The sequence below is a fragment of the Ochotona princeps genome, chromosome 5, assembly GCF_030435755.1.
Source record: "Ochotona princeps isolate mOchPri1 chromosome 5, mOchPri1.hap1, whole genome shotgun sequence".
Lineage (NCBI taxonomy): Eukaryota > Metazoa > Chordata > Mammalia > Lagomorpha > Ochotonidae > Ochotona > Ochotona princeps.
The window spans coordinates 75476391-75501225 of record NC_080836.1 but is presented as its reverse complement, the minus strand read 5'-3'; the positions used below and the strand labels follow the sequence as shown (position 1 = coordinate 75501225).

At 39.5% G+C, this 24835-nt stretch overlaps 1 protein-coding gene across 4 annotated transcripts in view; it reads right to left on the bottom strand.

The window, feature by feature from the left end:
* The window catches only part of SPATS2L (spermatogenesis associated serine rich 2 like), a 174077-nt gene that overhangs the window by 95984 nt on the left and 53258 nt on the right, over positions 1-24835 (bottom strand). For 2 of the 4 annotated variants that reach the window (XM_004576944.3, XM_058664803.1), the window contains exon 1: positions 1273-1417. The exons of the other annotated variants lie outside the window; for them this stretch is intronic. The gene's annotated coding sequence lies outside the window, so the exon portion shown is untranslated. Of the gene's footprint in view, positions 1-1272; positions 1418-24835 lie in introns of those variants that run through there. 4 annotated transcript variants of the gene reach the window in all.

The window sequence follows — 24835 nt, the reverse complement described above, 5'->3', positions numbered from 1 at the left end:
AGAGAAACATCCTCCATCTGCTGGTTCACTCCCCAGATGGCTACAATGGCCAGAGCTGATCCAAAGCCAGGAACCAGAAGCTTCTTCTAGGTCTCCCATGGGAGTATAGGGTCCCAAGGTTTTGGGCCATCTCCACTGCTTTTTCAGGTTATGCACAGGGAGCTGGACTGGAAGTAGAACAGCTGGGACACAAACCAGTGCTGATATGGGGTGCTGGCACTTGGAGGTAGAGGATTAGCTAGTGAGCCATCATGCCAGCCCCGACTTTCTCAGCTCCTTCTATAGACCCAACACTGCTCCAAGTACTTTCTATGCATTAACTCATTTAATTTTCATAATAGATCTATGGAATATGAACTTGTGCTCTCAATATCCCTTCATTTGGTAGAAAAAGATATGAAAGTATAGAGAACCAAGGGACTTGTCCAAGTTACACAGTTCTTAAGTGACTAAGCGGAGAATTGAACTTAGCTTTGGCTCCAGAACTTTTGGCCCCAGAGGAGTTTACAGTTCAGTGACAGGCATGGCTCAGTGCACAAGAACGCAGACAAGAGCGAGATGAGGGCTAGGGAAGGAACACAGACGTGGATGTGACCTGGCTGAAGCTTCTGGGACGAGGTTGTGGTCACCTCAGCCTGAAAGTGTCACCCAGAGACAGAGGCACAGCAAAGGATGGCGGTGAACCTGGTGAGTTTTAAGTTTCTTACCACATTTTTTTAAGGAAAACACTGCATGTTTATCTCCAAAGAAAACATGGGCTGTGATTCTGCAATATAATCCTGGACTGACCCAAAGAAGATGTAAATAAACCTGGCAAACAAAGCCTCTCTGTTCATGGTTAATTCTGCAAAGTCGGCTCAGATGTCATGGAATAAGGACCCAGCATCGGAATCTGTGAGTTCCTTTGAGCATATTATTCTGGGTTTAAACTTGTCTCTTGCAAGAATTCAGAGCATTCCTAGTAGACTAAGTCAGAACTCTCCTAGTGAATGTTTATGGTTTTTCTGAAAGTGACAGAGAAAATCCTATTTCCTTGAAATATCACTAGCATTGAGCAGATAAATTCAATGAGTAAAACACATGATCCCAAACCCACCGGCATTCAGTGGCAAAACAAAACAAAACAAAACAAAAAGCTATCAGGAAGTTATGGAAGACATGGCTTTGGCATCCAGCAAAGTCCCTCCCTTATGGCAGCCAGGCTCCTCCTGTGCTCGTCCCCTCACCATTGGGGTTCTGACTAGGGCTTCCCACAAACGCCACACAACTCACCTTGTATGGTTTCCTGGTTTCAAGTCAATGCTCTCAGGGCACAGTCCTGAGTTACTGGCTTTCTCAGCAGACAAGCTCTGTCTCCCAGCTGGCCACCTTTATCAACTGGCTTTCATTCTGACCAGCAAGTCATCTCAACAGTGACGCAGGTGGAGCCAGCAACTAGGGTAGTAGCAGGATCTTGGGTGTGGCCAAGTAATCAGCAATGGGCAGGCAGCCCTGCATCTCGGGAGGACTCACCTTTCCAGCAACAGTTTGCTTCTGCTTTGTCAAGCTGCCCAGTGTTTCTGCTCCAGCCCTGCGTGAGGGAATGTCCAGCCCTTCGTTTTTATAATCCTGGAGAAGACAAGGCTGTAAGACTGAACCCGTACTGGCTGCTCCTGGGGCTGGGAGATAGCCCAGGCTGGACTGTAGCAGTCATCATCCAAAGGTCAGAGTTTAATGGTATGCTAAGGGCCTCTCATCTTTGGGTGACACCAATGCTAGCATATCAGTCCTTTAGCAAACATTTCCAGTGCTGTGCCCTGAGGCAATCTCCCAGGTGCTGGTTCTACACCTGACTGGCAGCATCTGTTAGTTCATTTTATCCTCTATGAAAAGGGTACAAGACACAACCAGGGTAGCCATTTTATCAGAGATCATGCTTTTACTGGCAGGGATAAAGTGCCCACGGTGAGTGCTTACTCCGTCTGCACAGGTGAAGGGCTAGGCTGAAGAACCAGTGCTAGCTAGGGTTCTTATTTATAGATAGATTGGAAAACGGCTTCTTACCTGTCAAGGCTGCTCTCTCTACAGACAAGCTGTCACTAGGTATGTTATCTCTATGTGGTGGCTTGATATTTGAAGTAAATAAACACACACACATTCTCCATGTTTCTTGGAAAGGCTCTATTTTTCTTTAGGATCAGGTCTCATTTGGTTCCTATCAGCAGAACCTGCCTACCTAAGTACAAACATGCAGCAGGTCTAGCCAGCCAGGACCATCAACCCTATGGTACAGATGCCTTTGGGCTAAGGTGCCTTTGATGTCAACCACTCTTGTGGGTCCTTTCATAGCCTCAAGAGGAAACACTGTCTATTTTCCACCATAGAGTCTTCCTTACATTCTTATGCTGGAAAATCAGTCATTACAATTTGCCAAGAAGGAATCCCAGCTCTGCCTCTTAACTTATTTTGGAACTTGACCACAGTAACTTGGTGTCTCTAGACCTCCATTTCTTCATCAGCTAGGAAGGGGATAATAATAAAAATGATACTGTAGGTTGGTACCAAGGATGAAATGAGTATATTCTCATGAAGTGATCACAACAGTGCCTGGGACATGATAAGTTCTATAAAAGTACAATAAAAGGATATAAATAAATTCCTTCACAGCCTATCTGGTAGCTTTCTTTCTCACATACCTCAATTTCCATGTGAGATGTGAAGGCTTCCCAGGTCATGGCCATATAGGATCCAGTGATAGATTTCACTGAAGTGGACAACTCCCGAGAACCTAGTGCACCTCAGAGGAGGGCACTGTGGCCCCAAACCAGGGCCTGCCTACAGCACTGCTAGGGGGCTTTTAATTCTAGGTGCTCAGTCTGTACCCATGGGGGTCATTTGATTTCCATGCTCTTAAAATTTCAGCATGAGCAGAAACAAATCTAGGACTACAAAAGTCTTCTCCATGAACTGTATCATAAACCTGTGCCAGGTCACTGTTTCCTGCTTCATGGCTATGTGATGTCATCAGTGGTACTTCTTAGTGACTAAATTCATAATGAAGGCACTTGTCTTTAGAGGGCAAGAAATAGTTGCAACCTAGAAAGATCAAAGTTCAAAAGTCTTAGATGTAGGGCCCGGCGGCGTGGCCTAGCGGCTAAAGTCCTCGCCTTGAGTGCGCTGGGATCCCATATGGGCGCCGGTTCTAATCCCGGCAGCTCCACTTCCCATTCAGCTCCCTGCTTGTGGCCTGGGAAAGCAGTCAAGGACGGCCCAAATGCTTTGGGACCCTGCACCTGCCTGGGAGACCTGGAAGAGGTTCCTGGTTCCCAGCTTCGGATCGGCGCGCACCGGCCCGTTGCGGCTCACTTGGGGAGTGAATCATCGGACAGAAGATCTTCCTGTCTCTCCTCCTCTCTGTATATCTGACTTTGTAATAAACTGAATAAATCTTTAAAAAAAAAAGTCTTAGATGTAGTTAGGGAATAATCTGAAAACTACTAAATCTCTTTCACATTGTGATGGCAGGTAATTCCATGAAGGTGGGAGAAATAATAATATGATTTCAATGCCCTTAAGTTTATTCAAATGTACTTTTAGGTAATAAAAGCTAATATTAATCATTTTATGATATGCTCAAAATTCTAGAGGTCAAATTTGCTGTTTTAGTAAATTTCCTTTCAACTTTTAACTATAATAACAATAGAAATTATTCACCTAAAATATACTTTCATGAGAATATTAATAAATGCGTTAAGATATTCCAAATATAGGAGACATCAGTGAATTTAATGAATTACAGAAGCCTGCTTATGATAAATTCCAGCTTGCCTTTCTTGTTCTCCAAGTACCAAATACAATGCCTTTGACAACCCAGGTGTTCAGTAAAGACACGTCGAAAAAGAGGAATAGATGTCTTCTAAAGTGTTCTCTTCCTCTCTTGGTTATAATAATCTTTTTAAAAATTAGTTCCCAGTCTTGAACTTATTATGGTGTGCTTACATTAAAGAGCATCTTTAGAAACAGCAGTGCCAAATTATGTTCCAGCTGCATCATTTTATGTATTCTACAAACTACTCCCTGTCTTCCTCCCTCCTTCCTCTTACTCTGAGATACCTTTTAGTCTTTCTGAGTGTCAAGGTCTAACCATGAGTATCCACGTCACCTTTTTCAGACCTCATATATCCCACCTCTTCAACTTTCTGGACAGGTGACTTCCTCAATATCCTTTATCCATCTTATTTCCTCTTAAGGTAGAGATTTTGACCAAATCACTGCATTAGGTCTCCAGTTCTGCTCTGTCAAAGTCTACATACTTCTGTCTCTTAAAGAAAGGTTGAAATTTTCCTTTTTTTATAGAGAATGAGAAAGTAATAAATAATTTCACTCATCGCTATACAGATTTAACCATGAACTTTACCATTACATGTACCTTATGGGACACTGGAAAACCTACCTTGTCTACCTCCTTAATTTATACAATGGAGGACCTGATGGGGGGAAGGGAGGGAGAAAGAGAAAGGGGGTGGAAGGGGTAGATGAGAGAGAGAGAGAGAGAGCGAGAGCGACCGCAAGAGCCGGAGAGGACACTGCATCCGCTCTATCACACACTGAGTTCTAGCCTGCCCTTTGGCTCATCTCATAGTGGAAGCGGTTTGGACAATAGCAGATGCTGGAGAAGGTCTATACGCTTTAAGAATGTACAGTTTACTCTCTTTCAGATAATTTTTTCAAAGATTGGATGAGCAAAACTATGTTTTTTTTTTAGTACAGCAGCTCAAATATTGTACAGGCCTTAACTAAATGTAACATTATTATTTTCCTTTGGAAGACTGTTAGTTATCCAATCTACCTTAAAGCAATTTTGAGGTGTGAATGTATTAGGTTTTGATCACCTGTTTGGGGAAAAGGATCTATCTTAGTCTTGATTTTATTGATACTCATTTTTGGCAGATTCATAGAAATCAGCAATCAAGGTTATCTGGGTTTTCTCTAATGATAACAATTTCACTGGCCTGATCCTGCATGGGGAGGTTGCCATGTACACATGAATGCATACATGTTCTTCTGAGATGTGAGATTCAATGCATATTCTCATGGGAGTATATATGGTGTAGAAATTCTGAGATGACTACAACAATGTGCACATAGGACTTTTGGGAGGTGAGATGGCTTCAATTTGCATAGATTTAACCAGAGGGGGCTTCAGAAAAGGGATGATTTAATGCTCTGCTTTAAGACACAACTGGCAATGACAGGTTGGCATTTCAGATATTAAGAAAAGCAAAAGTGAAACTTCTTAGGCAGAAACAAGCTATGTGTGAAATCAGAAAGAAAACCTACTTGCTCAGGACACAGAAGCCAATTAACAAATATTTATTGGGTGCAAAATGTGTCATTGTTGGATGCAATGTTTTTAGTTCATTGTAATGCAACATAATCTTTTGGACGATTCATCTTACTTGAAAGGCATAGTGGAAGAGAGGGAGTCAGAGAAAGAGATAAAGAAATCTTCCATTCACTGGCTCATTTCCCCAAATGGCTGCATTCGTCAGGCTTCAGCCAGGATGAAGTCAGGATTCAGGAACTCTATCTGAGTCTTTCACCTGAGGTTCAAGCACTGAGGGCATCTTCTGCTGCCTTCCAAGGTACTTTATCCTTGAGCTGTTTCAGAAATGGAGCAGCCAGAACTCAAGTCAGTGCTAAAATATAGGTGTTTAGCACCATAAACTACAGCTTAACCCACTGCATCACAACACCAACCCCAATGTGGTATAATTTGAAAATTGGCTCCTGAATGTGGCAAGAGTTGTGACAAAGTGGGTTAAGTCACTGTTTGTGACATCTGCATTCCGTATCAGATTGTAAGGGATGGGGTCCTATTGCTGCCTCTTCACTTTTTAAAACTGGTTACTACTGCTTCCTTTGATTCAGCTTCTTGCTAATGTACCTAGAAGAAAGCAGACTATGGTCTAAATACTTAGGTCACCAGGAAGACCCAGGTGGAGTGCCTGACTAGGCACTGGCCTCATTCTTGCCATTGGCTTTTGCATTTGGGGAATCAACCAGTGATTGAAAAAGTCTCTCTCTCTCCTTTGTCTCTCAAACAAACTTTGAAAAGTAAAATAAAGCTGGATCCTGCAAGGAGATAAGATTAGCAAGCCATGAGCAATTAGATGACATTGGAAGGCAGCACAGCATGTACATAGGTGTTATCTGGTATGGTTTCAATGATAGGCCTGTCTTGTTTGTAAGGCAGGAAGAGGTAACTCCCCTCTTTTATTTTTCTGTTAGCAACGGAGAGTATTATTTCCACCCCATTCTAATTTTTCTCTTCCACCTCACTGTCATTTTAAGTTGTATGGTTTTGAATTCAGTCCCTATCTGATTTTTCTATTATTCCTGAAATACTGAATAAAAAACTGGATTTAAAAAAAATAACTTCCATTTATGGCAAATTAGCTTTTCTGTCCTTTCAGTCTTGCAAAAATACATGCATTAATCTAACAGGAGAGGTCTCCAAAGCAAACACAAGCTATCCAGCTGCCATGGCACAGCCGCAGGAAAGCAACTCGCAGATTCTATTCCAAGGTTTCATTTTTACCAGGTTTTTTGTCTCCTGAGAGATGATCAATAGCTAATATCATGTAATTTACTGAACTAAGTCTTGAAAAAGATAACTGAACACAGAAATGACAATTTTGTCTGTTTTACTAATGCCTCTCTTAAAAATATGAGGAAGTAAAAGGGAAAAATGCCTTTGAAAATTAATCTCGCTTGTATCTCTATTTGGATGACTGGACTTGGTTTCAGTTTTCATTTCAGGCTTTCCAACAATATCCAACCAGACAGAACGAGACGGCCCTCCATTTCCTGTGGAACATAGGCAAGGTCTGAGGAAAGACTGCATGAACCGCAGTCACAGCATTCCTTAGTTTTTAAAGAGCCTGAAGCCATGCCGCACAATGAAGGGAGAGAATTCAGGTCTCACAAGGCTCCTGCCAGACAGTATCATTCTCTGCACTTTCTAGGTAAGTGACCTAAGCCTTGTACATGAAGACCAAGTGTTCAGAGTCAGTCAGCAGCAGGATTATTTAGGTGATGCTGAAATCCCTCAAACCAGCTCTCACATGGACATGCATTTCCTGAATCTGGTGCCACTGTTTTGTTTCAATGGGAAAAGAGAACAGTTTAGAAATTATTGAGCAGGTTCACTCTAGTTGGGAAACAGTATTTGCAAGAGTTAGAGTCATATGTATAAAGTCGGTTTATTTTTAAAGAAGCCAAAGCAAGAAGGAAAGTTATCAAGCAGTAGAAGAGGAATGTTTTCTCAAGGCTTAAAGTTATGCTTCTCACATCCCAGTGAGGTTGCGTCACTGTGGAATACACCCATTTTTCATATCCTTCCTTACACTTGTTGTCTTTTGTGTCAATCCCCTCAACTTTTTTTTTAAACTACATTTGCTGACTTAAAAAAAAGGCACAGGAAATTGTTTCCTGTCGGAAAGTTGGTCACTTACTGAGACTGTTGGACTTACGTACAGTTCAGGAGAATGAGGGACCAGAATGATGAAGTGCACTTGAACCACAGAGAGATGCATTTCTAACTAGAGTGGTTTCACGCTGTTTCAGTCAAGCATTACCAGAGGCTTGGAATGAAAACTGAAACCACTTGGAATGAAAACTGAACTGAGTTCAGAAGTCCAAGATCTCTCGTGAGCTTTTTGTGCCTAAGAGTTTAAGAGGGTCATGGGAAGAGCTTGCCTACAGGAGGGCCAGAAATGCCTCAAAATATACGGTTTTGGTACAAAACCAAAATCTAAAGAAACAGTCACCAGGAAGACGCAAATATTTTCTAACAGATTTTCACCTGTGATTTGGTGTATGACTTGATCCAACTTCCACAGGAAGCATCTCCTGATGCACAGTCCTGCAATTCACTGCAGTCCAACACTCAATATCACCACTGGCTACTTGTCTCACAAACATGTAGGAGTTTTCTACTCTTCCAACGTCCTGGGATTACCAGGGAGCGGTTCCCCTTCTTCTTCAACTCTGATGGCCATACGGCGTCTGCTCAAATAAATAACATGTTGGAGATTCATGGCCTTCCAACAGTGTTTCTGCTGCACAAGATGAACTGTGAATAAAGGCTTAGCTAAAACTGACTCGACTGCCTTCCTGGAAAATCTTACATGGTGCTCTAGTTTTGCCTTCAGGCACACCTGACATCTGACCACTCTTCTAAAATACTCAGATTCATCTTCAGCATGCCTTCTCTATTCTAGTACAGAATTATTCATAGCATCAAAGGATGCTGGAGTTGGAAAGGGCTTTATAAATGCACAAGTTATTTTGAGAAGAAGACATTTTGTGTTGCCAGATTTGCAGAACTTTATTTTCTCATGTGACATACTCTGGTGTCTTCTCACCCAGAACTAGATGGACATATATCTATCTATCTATATATATAGTATATATATCTAGTATATATGTATATATATAGTATATGTGTATATATGTGTATATATGTACATATAGTACATATATACATATACATATAGTATATGTATATGTGTATATATATATAGTATATATATAGTATTTTTTTATTCTTTTTAAAATTTTATTTAAAATTACATTTTGTTGATAATGACATCACATTACACACTGGTCACAGTGAGCTCAGAGTCCATTTAAAACGCTGAGACTTCCTTGTATCATCTGCAACAGAGCTCAACTTCTCTAATCTTTTCTTCTACAGTTAATTTCTGGGGGGGTTACTTATTACTATGTTCTTTTAGTTCACTGAAATCTCTTTTGTTCTATTAATTTAGTTGACTGTTCCAGTCTATTAGTGTTCATTTGGTGACCACTGCTATACCTTTCCACCTCAGCTGTCCATTTCACTTGGGTCATTCACAAATTGAAGGATATCCTTTATGCCACTTATTCCACTAAGTACACAGTCAGGGCTCTCCCACTTAGATACTGTAATCTGTCATGCAGTTTACTCATTTATAACTGTGTGGAGGGGGAAAGAATATCAATTGTACAGCATTGTAAGGATTTAATCAGTGAACAGAGAGTATCAAAACACTGGACACGTGAGTGTTTGATAAACGTCCCATATTTCTACTATTTTCATCACCCTCACTATCATTCATAATATTGATAAAGAAAGACCCACTACAAAATATTACTAGGGGCTACAGAAGTCACTTTTCACCATTTCATTGATCCATTCTTGAGTGTTTTAAGGGTTTTGTTATGTAATGCTCATTGTGAATCCACATAACTGCTCTGTTATTCAGTTAATAATTCTCTATTATGAAATTATGAAATATTGACATAGTGTGAAAACTGCTTTGATGAGACTCATATATGTCTTATCTTCACTGTTTTTTGATTTTGCATTCCAATTAGCCTATGCACAGGCAAATCACTGAGTTCTCTTGATGTTTTTATTGTTGCCTAAAAATGATCGCCTTTGTTTACCGAGTGTTCTGTTTCCAGAATAAATTCAGGATTTTTCTGAGTTGCAATATTTTCTCCTTTTGTCAATCTCCAGTCTTTTGAGGGTTTGTTCAAGTTCCTCCAAGAAGACAGAATGGTTTGGGACAGCACAGTTATGCAGAGCTTTGTGGATGCAGCCTGGTGCAGGAGAGCTCAATCAGTGGCAAAGGCCAAGGACCCTGCATTATGCTGTGGGGGTCTTTCCCATAATTTTGTTCTACCCTTACCAGGGGGACATCAGTGTCCTTGCTAAGGGAAAACCTAGGGAAACAAAGGACTCTTCACTTTTCTCATCAGCAGTCTTCTCTCTCTCTTTTCTCCACAAGATAAAACAAAATTCTATAATAATATGATGATGAAAACAGAATTGAGTCTTGATAGAAATGAAAACTGTATCATTATCAAAATGACTTGACATCACAGGATTCCAGTCTTCTGTATCTGGCTTATTTTGTTAACTTCATAGAACTGTGCCCAGCCAGCTTCTTCTCTTTGCTGTTTCTAGAATATTTTACATATTTCAGCTCACCTTGTACTCTAGGCTTTCTGACACTGTTCTAATGGGATTATTTCTCTCTCTCACTTCTCCCTTTGGTATTGTTCTTGGTGATTTGCCTCCCTTTGCATTCTTCTCTAAATGGTCTTTTATATTTGAGTTAATTCAAGCATGCCCTTTGCAGCCACAGCTATCTCTTCCTCATTTTTTAGGACAATTAAACCTCTAATTCTAATAATGCAAATTGTAGAATATTAGACATATATGTGTGTGCGGGTGTGTGTGTACACATATGAGGAATTGATGCATTATCTCTTGATAAACTGGGAAGATATTAATGATTATTTTATCAATATTTCATTACTGCTGATATAAATATACTTATTGTATTCAATATCAGTTTTACTCTATTTGCCAAGGATGCAAAGATGAACAAGCAGATACAGCCTTGTCCTCTTGAAGCCTGAAACTTCACATAAAACAGAGATGAGAACAAAGACAATAATGATCTAGCTCAATACAGGGTTTCAAAGGGGATATGTGAGGAGCTCTGTGAATTTATAGAAAGGGCTCAACTCAGGTCTAGGGGTTGATTTTCTCATCTCTTCAGTCAGCTTCTTTAAATTTTAGAATCTCTGATAATAGGATCATACATTTTACTTCTCTGAAATATTTGGGATTCCCTCCTGAAGTCTACAGTGTATACCTGCTGTAGCCATCATCTGCTCCTTGGTTATCACAGAAGGTAGTGACAAAGTCACAATCTTCCAAGTGCCTGGTATATAGTAGACACTCAATAAATACTTACTGAACAAGTGGACAAAGCCTCCTTCTATTTCTATTTTACCAACCAATATCTTCTGGGTTAAAATTAGATTTAAATAGTAGTTCCCTTCATTTCTCTCACTTTCCTAAAGATAAAAATATCGGTAAGGCAAACTGGTATTTAGACCCTATTTTCATTTAAACACGAATAAGATTTCTAGTAAATGACCAACTAGTATAAGTCCCTCATCAATCTTACTTATTTATTATCCTGCATTGTTTTTGTATGCAATATGAGAAATAAATTATACTAATGCTTGATATGCCTGGGTGGTCTAAGTTCATTTATCTTCTCATTTATCCATTAAGTGCATGGAACTGCTCCTTCTTCCTTTTAAGGTTACCAAGTGTGTCTCCTTGTGGGTTTAGAATTCTCTTGGATTCTCACCTCTGCCTTCCTTAGAAGACCTGACTTTTCACAGTGGGAACAAATCTACTGTTTTATTCTCATGAAAAGGTCAATTTTCCTCACTTATACTGTTACAGGTTCTGCCATTTGTCATTTTTTTAAATGGAAGGTTTATTAAAACTGGGTTTTACAATTATTTGAGAACAAACACTTCTTCATTTTCTTATAACATTACTTTAAATATAAAATTAAATATACTAGTTTAAAAATCAGCTAGGAGACAAAGTTATATTGCTCATGAACTATACCTCTTTATCACTCACTGACTGAGAATCACTGATCTAAATGTTGGAAGTAAACGACATTTTAAAAGCATATAGACAAACATACAATACTATTCAATTAATTATCAACATGACCAGTGACTTTTTGGATTGGAACTTTAATTTAAATATGTCTTTAATCCATACAAGCACAAGGACTATTAATTCCCTTTTAATATTAGAACATGTAAGCATGGGCATTATTTTTCAAATTAAATTATTTTTGAAAGACTTATTTCATATATTGGGTCATTCCTCCAATGCCTGCAATACCCAGGGCCTGATCAAGATAAAGCCAGGAGCCAGGAACCAGGAGACCAATCTGGTTTTCCTGCATGAGCGCCAAGCATCCAACTGAGCCATCACCTGCTGTCCCAGAGTGTACATTCATAGAAAGCTAAAACTGAGAATAGAACTGGGACTTCTACGCAGGCTGTCTGAAACGCAATGTGGGTATTCCTAGTAGCATATTAACTACATACCAAATATCTTCCCTTTTGATTTTTTAATGTACTTATTGTAAAATTGTCAAAGGTAATCTATTACAAAATACAAAATCTGTGCCCAGAATTAACCCTTACAGTTTATTTATTTGCAATACGAAACAAAGCCAGTTTTATTTTCTTCAAAAGCATAGATTTGTATCAAGGATTCTGAACTAGGTATCAAAAACATCAAATCATTTCTTTGCCTGTGACTGAGCTCAGACTAATCTGTCTGCAGAAAAACAATAAATCTATTTGTCTTTGCTGTTTTCCTTGCATGTTGCAAACAAACTATGTTTTGTCCATACAATATCATGGCCACCTAACATGGGTGTGGGCTTTTGTTGAGCTAGCAGGGCAGCGATCATGGACTGCTAAATAAGCAGTGATACATGAAAGTAATGGGAGAGGAGAGGGGACAACTCAACTTAATGCTACTTAGTTAACCTATTAGCTACACCAAGTACAGTTTTTGTCAAAAGACAAAGGAAATTCTGTAGGTCAACTCTGTGGTACAGTAGATAAAGCCACCATATTGCATAATGGACTTCCAGTTGGAATCTCAGCTACTCTCCTTCTGATACAGTTTCCTGCTAATGCGCCTGGGAAGCAGCAGATGATGGCTCAATTACTTGAGTCCCCTGCTGCCCATGTGCAGAACACTTAAATGGAGTTCCTGCCTCTGGGCTTCAGATGGGCCATGCCAGGCTTTTGTGTGCCATTTTGTCTTTCAATGAAATATACAAATCAATTAAATATCTTTTAAATACAGGCTAAATAATCAATTAAATACTGATTAAAATTTATTTGTAGTGAGTTTATATAGAATCTGAATACTTTAAAACTTTCAATTGCTACAGTTTAAATAATATTAAGAACTCTTAATAACACTGAAAAGTAATTTTGGAAAAAAATGTTTATTTTCAAATCTTAGTGATAGGGGAACTAGAAAATGTATGAAAATATACATTTTTAGGAGAAATTAACTGCACCTGTAGAAATTCTTACTAAATTACCACTTCAGTTTATTACATATCATACATGAGGAAACTTCAAAAAATGTAGGTAATCGAATTAAACATGAGTTTCTGGTGCAAAAAAATTATATATATACATATATATATACACATATATATAACTTTTTGTATGTATTTTCTATAATATTTTTTGAAAATCCCTCACATTAATGACTGTATCTAAACTGTGTATAACTTACTGGTAAGAAATGCCCAAGGCAATGGTAAGATTCTGATTCTTACCTAACGCAGTAAGCTTTAGGAACGCAGAAGGCAGCAGTGTACAAAGTGTAAGTCTCAAATATGAACTTGCACTTTGACACAGATTCCTCCACCATGGATATAATCCTGCTGACATCATGTGTGTGTGACTGTAATGATTTACAATTGACATTCATCCTTTTATTGCTGTCATGTTGGTATTTTCATGTTGTTAATGTATATGGTATTACGTAGTACCAAGTCAAAGTCATGGGGAATCAGCAATAATTTTTTTTCTTAGTTGATATTGCTATCCTTGTATGATTATCTTCACTTGAAATTCTTGGTATAGAAAAAAGATTTCCATGACTTCCTCTAGGAGGAACATAAGATATAAAATGGACATAGAACCAAAAGGTGGAGATAAACATAATTATTTTCTCAGGTTCCTTATTGGATGTGTCAGTCAGTATATATGAAGAGGATGTCCTGTAGTAAAACATTTTCATAAAGGACAAAAGTATGAATACAAAGTCAAGTATGTATCTGTTGACTAATATTGTACATAGGTGGATGGATTAAATAATCCATGTTCAAGAAATAAAGCCCCTGGCAATGTTCCCAACTTAACATTTGCAAGATTTGATTGTTGATTCATGGTCCCTGGATGTCTAATGAGTTGCGTTAGAATCACACTATGTTCAGTCTGAAAACAAAACACCCCATGGTCTTGGAAAAAACTTCTTTTTATAAATGAGGAAACAGAGGTTCTTGGAATATAAGGAGTTTGCTGAATGTTACATAACTAGAAAGTGGCACAGTAGCCTAATGACTGAAGTCTTCACCTTGCATGTACCAGAATCCCATAAGGGTGCTGGTTTGTATGCTGTATTCCACTTTCCTTTCAACTTCCTGGGAAAAACTCTACTTCTCTTCCAACTCCCTAGGAAAACTGGCCTGGGAAAGCTGTGGAGGATAGCTCAAGGCCTTAGGACCCTGTACGGGATAACCAGAAGAAGCTCCTGGCTCCCAGCTTCAGGTTGGCTCAGCTCCGACTGTTACAGCCACTTGGGGAGTGAACCAGCAGGTGAAGATCTTTCTCCCTGTTTCTCCTCTCTACACTTTCCAATAAAAATAAATACACCATTTTTTTTTTAAAAAGAAAGTGGCATGGCTAGGACTTTCATACATATTTTCCCTTTATTCTGTGTTTATCAAAGAAAGCTTCTCTTGAGCATACTTCCACATATTCCTATAGAGAAGAACAGTGAACAAAATATGGACCTTGGCCTGAAAGAAACGTGATATTGGCAAGGGTTAGTAGACAAGTAAACAATTACAGGGAAACATGATTTTAATAGAGCACTTTAAAGTGGAAGTGCGTGTGTGTGGCAGGGGCAAGCAACCATGATTAGAGTCAAGGAAAGCTTCTATGGTTTCCAGATCTGAGCTGGACCCTGAATGAGCCAGAGGATTGAAGCAGGGTAAAGAGGGAATAATATGATCCTGCAAAAAGAAGAAAGGCCCTGTAAGATAAAGACATAAGTTTCTGGTTGGCCTATCATCCATACTACAACTCTGCTCGCCTGAGTCTACCAGTGTAGTCTCTGAGTTCACAAAATCCAGTGTATGAACTGCGGAGACTGAAAATCCAGTTTTCAAGCATGGTTCTGCTGAAAGGTCCCACCTGGGCAACCAGCCAGCAGAAATCCAGACAGAGGGTACGTTGTCATCCCAGCCAGACCAGAACAGCTGCCATTCTCCATAAGCTCCTGCATCCTTCACTGTAAATAGTGAATTAAAATACCAGATCAATACATGGTGACTATTTGAGGGAAGATATGCAAAGTTTGCCACAGTGACAGGGCTGGTAGGATACCTTACTGTTGTCCTTGATAGAATCAAAAGGAGAAGTCAATCAGCCACCTCAATGGGGCAGGAAAGTGTGTGTCAAGCATGAGACATCAGTGTGCTCCCTGTGCTGGGTACTGCTCACACATTGTTCAGCTTGTAACAAACCAGTGTCACAGATAACTCCATCGGTGAACAGGAAAGGAGACAGGTGGGTATCCATGGCCTAGTGCTGCTATGGTAAGTTAGCACAGAGTTGGCAGCTCAGAACACAGCCTTATTATGCTGCACTTATGTAGGTCAGAGGCCTGACAATTATCCTTTCTAGATACCTAGCAAGCACCTGTTGTTTACCTTCCTGATCTCCCTGCTTTGCTGTGTGTTAGCCATATGATTCAGGGGGACTTGTTCAAAACCTTAGACCATTACCACAGAACCTGGTAACAGGGCAGTATACATGACACATTTAGCAAATGAGAGCTTTTGTTATTCTTTCCATAACAGATAGTAGGAATTTTAACATTTGTATGTCAAATAAATGAGCAGCTGAGAACCATCTTTTAAGCATAATTCTTCAGCATCCTTTGTTCATATAAGTTAATCCCACACTAAGGTAGAGCTATATGTTTATTTTTTGTCCCTGCTTAAAATAATGGGTGTCCCTGATCTAATTCTACCTTGGTTTTTATTACTTTTCTCAATAACGAAAGTGAGAGACAAAATCAGATTTTGCTTCCAGCAGTTTAAAAAGATAAAAATCAGTGTGACTGTCAAAATGCAGGTAGGTCTTGTCAGGTTGAGATGAAAACAAGGGACACAAGTGAAGAAGATGAATGTGGACATGAAGCAGGCAAGGCGCTGGGCTAATCAAGTAAACAAATATGGCATGCAAGTCCCAGATGCAGCATGTGGAGCACAGTAATCAGCAGTGTCTTTTTATGGTTATTTTCTTAGAGCAGACATTTTTCAAGTTATGCAGATTTACAATGTACTGTTATAATTCTTAGTACAAGTGGTAGCAGTCCTGGTTTTTTAAAAACTAGAATATGCATGAGCATTTAAAAAACTTTATGTTTACAATGAGGATACCTCAAATAGTTATCACTGCTCCCTTTCATCAAAGTGCAGCAACAACTCAGAGTAACGCAGAGATCTAGATGGAGGAGGGAGGGCAGAAAGCTCCTCTGGCCTACAAGCACAACAACCATGAAGACTGGGAGCCTGGTGTTCAGCATCCAAAGTTGGGCTCTTAGATTTATAGAGGATCTATTTAGTCTGATAACTTCACTTGGAATGGTTATTTTCATTCGACTGCACAGGAGCAAAAGATACTCTTGAGTTAAGCTTTAACTGCTTTTCTAGTGGAAATGCATTTTACCTGATGCCTGAGACACATGAGGTTGTAACACCAAGCAGGACAAGAATTTCTCCTTCCCATCCTTAGCTATTTGCTACTCTGCTCACCAGTCCCCCTGCTGAATTCAGTGTCAAACACAGTTCTTCCAAGGCTAAGTTTGCCTGGCTGGAGACAAAATGAGTGTTGTCCCCAGTAACCATTCTTCCTTCTGCCTGGGCACGTGGTCACCCGGCTCATCTGCTGTTTTTAATCACCTGCAATTTGGTATGTTCATATGGCTACATTTGAGCCCACTGGATATAAAAGGAAGCAATAGGTTGTACTGGATTGTTCCTTTAAAATGACTTCTTCTTGTCCCCTTTCTGCTTGCTCAAATGTGATAACATCTTGAAATGAAAGCCACAAAGTGAGGATGACAAAGCAGCAAGACAGGCAACGGGGTCCTATCAGGGAAATGCTTTGTCAACAGCTTTGTGCTTAGACAGTTCTGTGGGGAGATATAGACTTTGATGCATTGAGCTACTATAGTCTTTTATCACAGTGGCCAAATTGGCATTCTAATATTTTATACAAAAATTCCTTGCATAGAACTTTTTGAAATTTCCTGCATGCACATGCTTCGGTTAAGGTTTTAACATTCTAAAGACCTATGTATAAATGTCTTCTAGTACCTGAAAAAAATAGAATGAACAAGCACAAAAATGGTTTTGAATTTATGTGATAGTTTTTGTTAACAGGCTGGGTATTTGGCATCAATAACATAGGAGAACACTAGAAATCATCAAATAATCCTTTTATTTCATTTCCACAACTACAACAGAATGTGAAAAACTGGAGAGGACACAGAGAGGTGTATACACCAGAACAAGTGTATGACAGTGCAGGATGGGCAAACAGAATTCTAAATTGAGCAGCTGATTTAATATCTCTGTGGCAGACAAAGAATTGAGATCAACTGCCCCAGAAAGGAAACGGCTTAAACTGCAGCAAGAAAGCCTTGGTAATTGGGGAAAAGCCATTTCTGAGCCTACGGTTTATCATTTTAGTTCCCAAAGGAGAGTGTGAAACTCTGTAGATATTTTACAAATAGAGAGGTTTGCATTTTCCAGAATGCTATGTTAGAGTTCTGCCTGATGACAGCAGCAAGGAGGGAGTGAGAACAGACAGGATGATATCAGCATGTCCCTCATTTCCCATGCTTTTTCTCCAGTCTCTCTTTTCCTTCCTGCTAAGCTTCTTCTCCACTACCTCCTTCTTTTTCCTCTTTCCCACATACACTCTCTCTCTCCCTCTCTATCAATGGGTTTTGTGTATAAGCAATGAGAAGTAACAAGTTTTGTTTTTCCTTGCTTTGTCTCATATTCATATACCTTGATCTATGTCTTTCATTACATAGAAAGAGTACCAGAAACTGCAAATTAAATGGTATTAATAGTGTGCATACATAATATGTGTACATGTGTGTGTATATGTGTGTGTGTTTGTGTGTGTATTTGAGGGGAAGAGAGGCAGTGGAGCTAAGAAGAGTTCTACAGTGTCTTTAGGTGCAATCAACAGCCACATTGTTTTTCTTGGGTGACACACATGCTCACATAGCCCAATTCTATTCTGTCTCTGATAATCCTGGAAAGCCAGATGATGAACTCTGTAGAGGGGCCATGTAATGTCACAAAGCCCCAGGCCTCAGCACTAATATATCTTCAAGCATGCCCATTCTATTCATCGTGTCAGTGGCTTCCATGTGTTTACTTGATTGTTTCGTTAAAAGGGAGACAGATTTGGAACAAGAGAAAAACTAAGAGGAAATAAAAGACAAAAGCAACAGTGGCTTATTTATCAGGAAGGAACTATCCTATGGGAACACTGGTGAGCACCTGCCATCTGCTTATCCTCCCCCAAGGAGTATTGAGCTCATGGGTGCATCTGAAACACAACTGAGCATGCTCCACCAATCTCTAAACTCTCTCCACACTGTTAGGATCCTTCTGCTTAACTGTAGAGATGCCTTCTCACCTAATCCTGGCAAGTAGTAGCTCTGGCTGGGAAAGATTTAGAAGAGGGATTATATAATGTCTCATTTTCTTTGAGACTTACCCTGCATAATACAGGGCTGAAGTTTTAGGAAATCATCCTGGTCCTCAAGTAATGTAAAATGTTCCAGTGAGTGCTCATCTGAAGTAAAGCTAACATTTTTTTTTTAAAGATTTTTTTTTTAAAGATTTATTTTTATTACAAAGTCAGATGTACAGAGAGAGGGGGAGAGACAGAGAGGAAGATCTTCCGTCCGATGATTCACTCCCCAAGTGAGCCGCAACGGGCCAGTATGCGCTGATCTGATGCCAGGAACCAGGAACCCTTTCCAGGTCTCCCACGCGGGTGCAGTGTTCCAAAGCCTTGGGCTGTTCCCAACTGCCTTCCCAGGCCACAAGCAGGGAGCTGGATGGGAAGTGGAGCCGCCGGGACCAGAACCGACGCCCATATGGGATCCCGGGGCACTCAAGGCGAGGACTTTAGCCGCCAGGCCACGCCACCAGGCCCAAGCTAACATTTTTTTAACCTCCTCTTGCCTGACCTCTTGCATGCTCCAAACATTGCCTGGCACATTATGGTGAATTAGCCAATAATATTTTTTTGAATAATAGAATCAATGGTTTTACATGGGCTACTTTTCTGATCTCCTAAAACCCTTAAGAAAATACTCTGAACTTGAGATTTTATATATTTCACCCTATTAGTTATGGTGCTTGCTTAAGAACTGTCTGTGTGTATACATGATTTATAAATGTTAAATATGAACCTTTGTGTTAATAAAGTATACAAACTTTACCCAAATATTCTCAAATAAAAATTGGAAAAGATATGAAAAATATCTGTATAAATCCTAACACAGTTCAGGAAGGGGCCATTGATCTAAACTTGACTTGATCCCTGCAGAAGATCAGAGGAGATGATGGCCTTGGGAGTCTGGAGCAGTCCAGACAGATTCAAACAGTACAACAGGGCCCTATTTTCCAGCCTTGCACTCTTCACCCACGCCAGACGGTGACATTCAATTTAATGGCAGATGCTTACTATGCATGTATTGAATTAACTGGAAGAAGAAAGTGAGGACTAAGCCAACAGTTGTAAAATGGGCAGGACTGAGAATTAGAAGATAAAAAGGGGAGTGTTCCAAGCATGACATATTGGGATACATTATTCTGAGAACAGATTTATCACAGAAAAGGAAAGAGGTTGGGCTTTCCTCACAATAACTTGAGCACTAACATATTGTAGAGTAGCAGCAAATAAAACTGATCAGTGAAGGAAAGAAAGAAGACCATAAAGAATTGAGAATCTGGAGTTGATATTTTGTGGGACAAAACATGAAACCACTGACAGGTTTTAAGAAATAGATGCAATGGGGCCCGGCGGCCGTGGCCTGGCGGCTAAAGTCCTCGCCTTGAAAGCCCCGGGATCCCATATGGGCGCCGGTTCTGATCCCGGCAGCTCCACTTCCCATCCAGCTCCCTGCTTATGGCCTGGGAAAGCAGTCGAGGACGGCCCAATGCATTGGGACCCTGCACCTGCGTGGGGGACCTGGAGGAGGTTCCTGGTTCCCGGCATCGGATCGGCGCGCACCGGCCCGTTGCGGCTCACTTGGGGAGTGAATCATCGGACGGAAGATCTTCCTCTCTGTCTCTCCTCCTCTGTGTATATCTGGCTGTAATAAAACGAATAAATCTTTAAAAAAAAAAAGAAATAGATGCTATTATGGCATCAATGTTTTATGAAGATTAGACTGAGATGAGGATGCATAAGGTATGGGGAAAAATATTTGGATTGCATGAGAACAGCTTAAAGAGTGTGGAATTAGACTAGCAGAGTCTGACAGGAGTGATAAAGATGATGGTGGGGAAGAAAGTAGCAACCTAAAAGTCAATTAGAAGGAATATGACCAACGCATGGTAACCAGAAAAAAACTTGGAGGAAGAAAGCAAGCAACAAAACATGCATAGACGATGACTCTACCATTTGCAAAAGGAACACCACCCACTGATTTCTTGAAGTTTCCTTCTATCTTCGTTATGGAAGTAACCTCAGTGTGGGTAGATGCATTTAAAAGCTTGGGCTCACCCTGTAATCTCCAGGGAAAATTCCTAGACATGGAAGACAGACAAAATGCTCAGAAGTCCAAGGCATTTATGGGCTTTCTGGAAGATACAATTTGGAAATGGTACTCTACCTTGAGGAAGAAAAAAAGAAATGTCATTTTTGTGTGCATGCTGCTGGACATACTAATCAACCACAATATGAAAACCAGTAACTTCATACGTTTTTCAGCCAGATTTTTCCAAAATGTGAACTTCAGAGTATCTTTAACTATGGAACTTGGTTTGGATAAACAGTCAAGTGAATGAGTCTGGAAAGATTAGTAGTTCCTAGCTATGGTGGAAGAAAAAGAAATCTGATTATTTTCACCAACTAGCTTTAACTGCATGAACAGGTTATATGATGTACTGGCAACTATACAGTTAATTTTCTGAAACCTAGGTACTAGATCACTCCATGACTTATTTGAAGATGGTCTCCTAAGATGGTAAGAAATGGCCCAAAATTACATAAAGCCCACTTTCCAAATAGAGTTCTGCAGAAAATACATCTGCCATCTGGCCTTCTGGCTCACTTCACTTCTTTGCTTTTAGGCATATAATATTTAATCTAGACCACACAGTTTATTTATCTAGGTGGTTCACAAAAATTTCTGTAGTACATTTGTCTTGCATGCGATGGAGCATTAGCCACTTCACATTAGGGCAGTTTTCTTGTCCCAGTGGTTCAGTACATCTCTTTTGAGTCATGTGTGCTTGAGTGCTTTGGGTTATAAAGTCAAACCAACTACTTTTATCATCTCTCAAAGATAAGGTCTCCAGAGCACTCTGAGATAGGTATTGCTCCATCTTTACACATATGGAAGCTCTAAAACTAACTACAAAGGCTTTAACACCTCATGAAATTTACATTTTACATTTCATTTACAATTTACATTTTACTTGAATGTAAATTGATCTGAACTAATTCCCTGTACTTGTCATTTCCTAAGAAATGGGGAAAAGCTACCCTATTCTCATTGTATGAAATACAACCAATGCTTTAAAATTTAGCCAATGTGCATTAAAGTATGGAAACAGTAATTTGGTGTGGGTTGACTTTTCAAGTATTTTTTAAGCAATGAACAATGCATTTAACTGAAAACATACACATACATCAGTAGTTTACTTATATAGTATGGTCCCCCTGCCTGCCCTGCCCTGCCCTGCCCTGCCCTGCCCAGGCTCCTCCAGGTTCTTCAAAGGCAGAAATGAAAGTCTTTATAACTACCTCCCTATATCCAAGAAAAGTGACAGGGTGAGAACAGATTTTGTACTGCCAAACTTCTGCCAATGTTCAGATATAGGAAAGCCTTTTTAAAAAAAATTTATTTATTTATTGGAAATTCAGATATACAGAGAGGAGGAGAGAGGAAGATCTTCTGTCCAATGATTTACTCCCCAAGCAGCTGCAACAGCCGGAGCTGAGACTATCCAAAGCCAGGAGCCAGGAGCTTCTTCTAGTTGTTCTACGCGAGTGCAGGGTCCCAAGGCTTTAGGCCGTCCTCGACTGCTTTTCCAGGCTATAAGCAGGGAGCTGGATGGGAAGCAGGGCCGCCAGGATTAGAACCAGCACCCATACGGGATTCCAGGGCATGAAGTCAAGGATTTTAGCTGCTAGGCTATTGTGCTGGGCCCATAAAAAGTCTTTTAATGACCCTGTGCATTTAATTTCATTTCTCTGTGGCTCAAATTAGCCAGTAATTCCTAGGACTGCAGCAAAACCCAAAGAATAAGTCTATAGACAATGACAATGAAAGACCATCACATATATAATAACTTTTCACAGACAGCCAACTTAGAAGGACAAATATATATTTAAAAACCCCTGGGACCCAAATAGTGAGAAGAACAGAATTCAAGATCTGTGAAAAATGTTGTACAAGCACATATGACAAGGTCAAGGAAATATACAGGTAGAAGTTTTGACAAGTCCCAACATAAATAAAGTTCCTCTTGATCCTACAAAATAATAATTCTAACATCCTTCTCTTTTATTAGTTATGTGCCAATTTACCTCCAGATTTTCATTTCCTACTGAATGAAATTGCCAACAGGTTTACCACCCCTTTGCATATCCCATTTCCTCCACCATGTCTTCTTAAGAGTATGACATCATAAAGTCAGATAAAGGAAACTGTTTCTATACTTTGAGAGGAAAAAAAGCAATGTTTGTGATAATTCATTTTTTTTTCTGCTCCTTCTAAGCTAAACACTTATAATTCTTAACACATGTTGTCTTCTTGGAACCATTTTTACTTCTGGCTTTATGTAAAATGTGAGAATTTTCTATCTCAGAAATGGCACTAGCTCATCTTTTATGATGTTCCCATTGTATGTTCACTGCCAGAGACACAATCTGTTTAGAGCCATCATTATGATTACTATAAATAGAACTGGGCAATGTGCTTTTATGTATGTTTATCATTTTCAGTTTCAAAATTGTATTATTTAGGCTTTGATCTAAAAGGCTATCCTGTGAAAACATATAATGAGCCCGGCTTTCTCATATGGAATTTCAATGCATTGTGTAGATACAAATAATACCCACTTACCAAGATTGAACATTTATTATCCATAATTTAAAAGCATAGCATAGATGTAAAAACACTAAGCCTGTTAGCAGTGATGTAGTTCCTGCATTTTATTAATTATTTAATAACATTATATAGATATCTCTGTCAAATTTTAAATCTTAATGTTCATGTTTTAAGTTTGTCTCAATCTCTTAAGAATTGGGATTGAAGAAAGAAACTTCCTAATTTCCTTATAAGACACAGACATCCAATTTTTACCTTCCAAGTACAGACATCCTAAAAAGTAGAGTAATAGTTTTAAGAGATTTACTTATTTAGAAGAGAGTGACAAAGGAAAAGAGAGAGTAAGAGAGAAAGACAAAGAGCAAGAGTAAGGTTTAACTCACTATGCTATAACACCAAATAGGAGAATATTGGAGTTGGAGATGGTTTATGATTCTCTGAATTATTTTCTGTTTGTTAATCATCTGCAAATGTGTTTGCTTCATTATTGAAAGGGGAAGAGTTGTGTGTGAGCATATACATAAATGTAAATACAATAAATAAACATATATAGCAAGATATGGAATGAAAGGAGAAATTGATTCGAAATTTGAATTTGTAACTTCTAGTCCTCATTTCAGCAACTCAGTTGGAGTTTACTAGGCCCCAGCTTCACCATTTGTAAAGCAGCTGTAAAGACCAAATGTGTGTGGGAACCTTTTGTAAACAGTGAAACACAATTCACTAAACACATATGAGGGATGTGTGTGCGTGGTCACAGGTTGGCCCAATTCCTATGAACAACCTATCAATGGATAGATGCTGTTTTCCTGATTCTTGTCATAGTTATATAGGTTTTAAATAGGACACTGAAGACCAAATGCAAATGAAGTAAACAGAATTGCCTCTCACTGGAAAATGTATTGGGATGCCTGTCTTGTTCTCTTTGGGAGCTCTTTCCGGGGTCAGTACTCTCATACTAGATCTATTTTGCACAGCTGCTGATTCTATTTACAAAAAGTTTCTACAGAGCACCAGGGTTTCCCACAGCAGTTTCCAGAGTAAGTTGAAGAGGCTCTGGCATTGATGGGGTCTGAAGGGAGGGGATGAGAGGGCAGAAGAAGGGAAAATAAAGGGATGCTTGAAAAGTGAGAGCTGGAAGAAGGGCAGCCTTTCATGTCTGTTGGAAACGTGTTTGTTTGTCAAGTTCTTGTAAGTCAGGGATTGTACGTATATCCAACCATACTTTACTACAATTTTTTAAAAAGTCATTCACAGTTGACATTTCCTAAATGTCATGTTTAGCTATGAAACAGCCCCGGCGAAGCGACAGAGGTGCGGCCTTTGTTGCTAAAATCTGGTTTGTTCAGTCATAGCAAATAGCTAACACACTCATGGCTATTTTCCCCTAAATTGAAAGATATTTTCTTGTGTATCTCAGAAAGCACTTAAAAATATTTCTATAGCCAGTTGAAAGATATTTGTATTTCCTACAAACTATCCATCACATGGGAAGAAAGGGCAGTAACAAAAATCCTCCCCATCACCAGGCTCCCACATGAGTGAGGTCTTCAAGGTACCAAAAATGGAGCTAATCATCACTAGGACACTTCACAAGTTCCTCTTACCAGATCACAGGCTTACATTAAAGATATCCTACTGTATCAATGTGTGCATCATCAACATTCTTTCTGACTGAGAATGCAAAAATCAAGCTGTGGTCCTGGCCAATGCATCTTTTGCTCTTTGAGATAGAAAGACAGGGTCTGAGCTAATGACTCACACTGTTGA